The following is a 5,846-nucleotide window of genomic DNA, read 5'->3' as shown; positions in this document are numbered from 1 at the left end:
GTGGGAAGATGAGAGATTGGGGCTAGCATGCTGGTGAATGTAATACTCAGCAAAAAATATGCATGTGGGGTCAGAAAGATAAAGAATTAAACTGAACTGATGAAAAGAGTTCAAGATCTTCTTAATGACAAAAAGCCAGACTTCTCTAAATCCAATAATATTTCTTAGAATTTCCTTCTGCTGTTGAATGCTTAAGTTCAATGAAGGCTTGATCAGGCTCCAGCCTGGACCCTTCCCTGTGATCTTGCTTAAATACTAAATTAGCTCTCTGTGAGGAAATGTTGCTCTTTACTAAGTAATGGGGATGTGGAGAGAATCCCTGATTAAATCCTACCTTGTTGAGACAGATCTGTGAAAAAACCTGGGCGTGCCAACAGTTAGGCTCTTCAGGGAGGTGAATTCCAGTCTCAGTTTAGGGAGCAGATCTTATTCCAGTCTTGACCCATCTTTTCACAGGCTTTGCCACTGTGGTAAGCATCTTGGAGACATCTGCTATAAAATGAAGGCTGAAACTGTAAACACTTGTATAATCCAATAATGTGTACTTGCCTCTGCAGAATATTGTCATGGGATAATTTTATTTCTGAAAAGAAAGTGCTCAAGCCTTTCCCTTTGAAAGAAAAGACAGGAATCATTCAAGATGTCTGCACTGCCTTCCAATAGCCTGTCAGAGAGCAGAGAGTGCCCACTGTTTCTTCCTTAGAAATCCACTCAGGAGCCCTTTATGGCAAGAGAGGAAGAAATTGCTCTTTGTTGTTCACAAGCTGCAAAACTGGCCACTGAGGGCCTGAGCTCCACGGAGTTGCTTGCCAAGAGTAGAAAACATTGTGTTGCACTGTAAAGCCAGACACAGGAATTTGCAGTTGGCCACTGGCATGTTCAGGGCTTGCACATGATACAGAAATTTTTGCTGATTATTTCTAACCAGCTGCGGACAATGATGTCAACTGCCCAAGGAACTTACAACTGCTGCTGATAGTATTGCACAGCTCAAGTATCTGCCAGGACCAGATGGCTACTTTTTAATTTTTGCCCATTTATCTCACGCAATCTTCACATCTTTTTTATCAGTTTCCTTCATTTAATTATAGAGATTGTTAGTTATCCTGGAGAAAAATCTTGTTCCTAAAGAAGAATCTCTAGTGTTTTTCACTATGTTGAGCCAGTAATTTTTCTGTAAAAAGTTCTTTCTTCTTCAATCCCAGAATACCAAATTTACAAAGATGAAAAGTCCTCATAAGAAATAATCTTGTATGAAGCATCTTGCATTAATTTAGGTGGGGGATTGAGTCCAAAAAAATGTTCTGGTTTCTGGCCCTCCCTTTCCAGAAGTGTAAATTCAGATTCTATTTCACGCACGCAACTGTTTTGCTCACGTTATGGTAATGGTCTGTAGTTGGGTTCTCATTTTATCCCTCTTGCTTTTCCTAGAGTTTTGGGGGACTTCCTTTGGATTCCTGCTGTTTGCTGAGAGGATCTTAACCTGGGTTCCAGAAAGGAACTGATCATTACTCACATTCCAAGAATGGAACCTCATGATTGGTGTTCATCCAAATTTTTGCAACTTTGGCTATTTGTGTGAATTGCAGTTCTCTGTATGTGTGTGTGTGTGTGTCTGTCTGTGTGTGTGTGCGCTTTTAGGCTTCTCTTCTCTTTTCTCTATTTTTTTTTAGAGACCTTTTGGGTGCTAAACCAATGCTGTACCAGTAAATGGTAAATCTAGCAAACTCAGGATCACTTTGAAACTCCTGATGAAATTTTGAAAGTCTGGTATGAAATCTTGGTCCCACTAATGTCTGCTAACTTCATCCTACCGTTATGTTTTTGTACTAAGGAGGAATATCCAGGAGACTTTCAGAACTACATAGGTTAGACTTCGCTACTGGTCACAATGGTCAAAACTACAGGAGGGAGAAGAATTGTCCTCTAATAACAAAGAAAAGCAAGAGCAAATTAGAAAGGAATTTCCCCCCTGGGACAGAACTAGCCCCTCTCAGACTCCTGAAATCTGTCCTCTATTATTACTGCTATTTTGCTTATTAGGGAAGTTAGAATAACTGGAAAAATTAAGTAGCTCATTTCTGAACTTAGTGTATTTCATTCAGGTTTTCAATTCAAAGCTTAATTTAAAGTAGAAAATCTTTTTGTAGCCACTGAAGGAAAAGAATAAAATGAAATCACCATTACCCAGGTAACAGGACTAGAAAAAGACATGGTATTAGTCTTAGCATGTACACCCTGCAGCTTGAACTCAAATGCAAATCTGTTCTGTTTCCAGCACAGCAGTGGCCTGGCTTCCCACTGCTTTGTGTGCACATTTCCCTAAGGAATGAGGGAATAAGCTATGTAGTTTTGCCAAGCCGTTATCCCTGAGCAGTGGGAGCTGAAGCAAGTGACTCATGACTGCAAGACGACAGCATGTGATGCAAGACACACACAGGACAAACTGCTGAGAGATGCAGTTCATGGCTGAGAGGTTTATTCCCACTGCCAGGAAGGGCCTTGCTCTTTTCCAGCTGTTATCATGTTTTATAAAGCAAATATGCAGTGTGTGGCGTTTCTGACCCAAAATCTAAGTCAAACAATTTTCAAGGTTAAATATCAAAAACCAGGTATGAAGTGTCCATGAAACTGAATTATTAAAAATAGGGAAATATCACCAATTTCTTCACACTTTCCCCAAAGATGCCTTAAAAACAAAGCAAAACAAAAACATTTATATTAATTTTTCTAAAGCTGTTATCATGACACATATTGTACTGTACTGCCCTGTAACTCCATCTCCTATGCCTTTGTTTGCATCTCCTATCCCCTCTGGTCTGCTGCTGGAAATAAACTGGTTGGCAAACAGATAGTTGCACTTACTCTGATACCCTTTTTAATGCTGGTGAATGGTTATTCAAGGACAAACAGGGTTAAATGGCATTAAACTACTAAACTAATGAGTTGCTTTTCTCCAATATTACATAGTGGATACTAAGTGCAATAGAAATGCATCCTGGGGGTGCAAACACGAGTATTCAGGACAAAACTGCAAGCTGATCTGAAACACTTCAGCTCCCTTAGCCAAGCAAAGGAGGCTTCCTGGCTTTCTTTAGCTTTAATAATTCTGTTAAATGGACACTGGAACCTAAACATGCACCAGACATCAGCACCAGCCAAAATATTTGTGTGTAGTTAGTGGGAATTGTACCAGCGTAAGGAGTGCTTTAGCTTAGAATTAATTTCACAGCAGAGTGGTCTTGCATGTTTTTTATAAAAAGGCGTGTTTTAGGTTGAGGATGTATTTCATGCGATGAGGATCAAGAATGTCATGCTATACAGTGCTGTTCAGCTGCAGCAACTTGTGACAGCAACATGGCATTTTAAACAGAACTTTGTTATCACTGGCCTGTCTCTCAGCTTGACACCCAGCCCCTTGGATGACACCCCAGAAGCACTTCCAACAATGGATGTGAGGATTGCAAGACTGGGCCTGATATTTGGAGGTAAAAATGCTCAAAATATATGGAGATTTGTCAAATAAGTGAAAGAGAACAGGTTCGAGTCAGAGGTGTAAGTGAACAGATAGCCCACTTGATCTTCTGATCATCCCTTAATTTTGACAATTCCTGACAAAGTTAATCATTTTAATACAGGCCAAGTGAAAATTTGGCACAAAACAAGGACAACGGTCCCCTCCTACATCAAATGTTGCTAACAGCTTATGGTTACTATCACAATCATAAATTGGTGCTTTACAATCTGTCTTAGCAAACATTGAACTGACAAGCAAAAATCAGTGTCTTAAAATACAGATGGTCTTCTGATTGAGGAATGCACAATTGGATGTTGTCTAGATGTTAGCAAAGCCTTTGACACTGTTTCCTACAGAATTCTTCTGGAAAAACTGGCTGGTCATGGCTTGAACAGGTGTACTCTTCAGTGGAGGGCCTGGAGCACAAGTCTGGTGAGGAGCAGCTGAGGGAGCTGGGGGTGTTTAGCCTGGAGAAAAAGAGTCTCGGGCGAGACCTCACTGACCTCTGCAACTACCTGAAAGGAGGCTGTGGCCAGGTGGGGAGTCAGTCTCTTCTCCCAAGTAACAAGCAACAGGACAAGAGGAAACGGCCTCAATTTGTGACAGGGGAGGTTCAGGTGGGACATAGGAGAAATTTCTTCACTGAAAAGGTTGTCAAGCACTGGAACAGGCTGCTTGTGGCTGTCACCATCCCTGGAGGTATCTAAGAAACGTGATGTGGTGCTTAGGGACGTGGTTTAGTGGTGGACTTGGCAGTGATGGGTTAATAGCTGGGCTCAGTGATCTTAAAGGTCTTTTCCAGCCTAAGCAATTCTATGATTCTATTTATTACTCTCTGCTGGTCCAATTCTGCTGCCTTCAAGACTTTTTGAGGAGAAGGTATTGATACTACTTTACATAACTGTCACCTTTTATTTTCTGTCAATGTCTACAATGATTTAAAGAATCCATATGCAACGTACAAAATCTGATTTAAGACCTTCTCTCTGTGCATCTTTTATCAAGCTCAGTGTGTCATATTCTTGGCAGCTCCATATCTTTTCTATTGTGCTGAAATAGAAAATCTGAGCTTCAGGAGACCTTGGTAGTTCAAGTCTGTTCCCCATTCCAAGACAAATTTAAATACACCTATCAATATTTATAAAATATTTCTTCCAGTTGCTATGAAAAAACAAACAAACTGAAGATAAAACCTCATCAATCTTCCCAAGCAATCTCCTCCTGTGTGCTTCATAATCCTCTGCAAAATGGCAGCAAGCCCTCCATCATGGACATTGGTTTATTCCCTTCTGCTCCCTCATAGCCCTGTGTTATATGTATTTGTAGGCTGCTAAAAGAGTTGAGTTTTCATTAATATAAAGAAAACATTTCCTCCTATGTTGTGTGTCCCGAGCCTTAGATCCTTCTTATGGCCTCTCCTATTGTGCCATTTTTTCATTTTGAATGAAATGCCATTCCAAAAACTTGGCAGTACTTCACCAGAGACCCAACCAGTGCTCAGTATGCTGCAAGGACGAGTTCATATGTCTGGCAGACTATAGTGTTGTTTATGCAGTCCAAAAGGTGATTATCTTTATTGCAATATTGTGACATTGTTGATCCACGTTAAGCTTGTTATTCGCCGTCATCTCACAATTTCTTCATGCGTGATGAGCTCAAATTCCAAAGGGTAACAACACAGACACAGGAAGGCAGCAGCCTGTGCAACAAATGGCCCATAAGGATGTTTGTCCTGTCTGCCCAGAAGCAAAGAAGGCAAGGAAAGATGTGTATCTCCCAGAACTGCAGGCTGGATGCCTGTCATGTGCATTATTGCCTCAGGTCTGCCGTGGGGTGATTTGCTCTGTGGTTACTGACAGGCTGAGCAGAGCAGTGGGGGAGATGTGAGCAGGATTTCGGCGAGTTATAGAAGGAGGGCACAGGAGGAACAAGGAATATTTGTGGAAGAAACATTGCCAGTTGTTGACAAATTGTGGTCTTTTTAACTATCCTCTCTCTTGATCAAATGATGATGATTTTCTACTCAAAATTCACCATTTCCAGCAAATAGTCCGCTCTTACCAAGGAGATCTGATTTGAGTGGTCAGGTCACCTTGAAAAAACCCCACCATAAAACTCCACGCACAGTCCACTGACAGGGCAGGAGCTCAAAAGGTATCATCACAGTGCTACTGCAGCAGCTGTAGTAGGAAGCCCAGGACAGTTTCTCTATTGCCTGCACTTGATCTACCCTGCCCTGCCTTTTTCTTTTTTCCCAGTGAAGCTTTCTGTCACCCATTGAATGGTTATTTGCTCCTCAAACAGTCTTTGTAATCCCCTGATTTGGAGG

This window comes from Pipra filicauda, unplaced genomic scaffold (assembly GCF_003945595.2).
Source record: "Pipra filicauda isolate LSUMZ 115617 unplaced genomic scaffold, ASM394559v2 scaffold18_size4552066_pilon, whole genome shotgun sequence".
Taxonomy (NCBI): domain Eukaryota; kingdom Metazoa; phylum Chordata; class Aves; order Passeriformes; family Pipridae; genus Pipra; species Pipra filicauda.
This window is presented reverse-complemented; position numbering follows the sequence as displayed.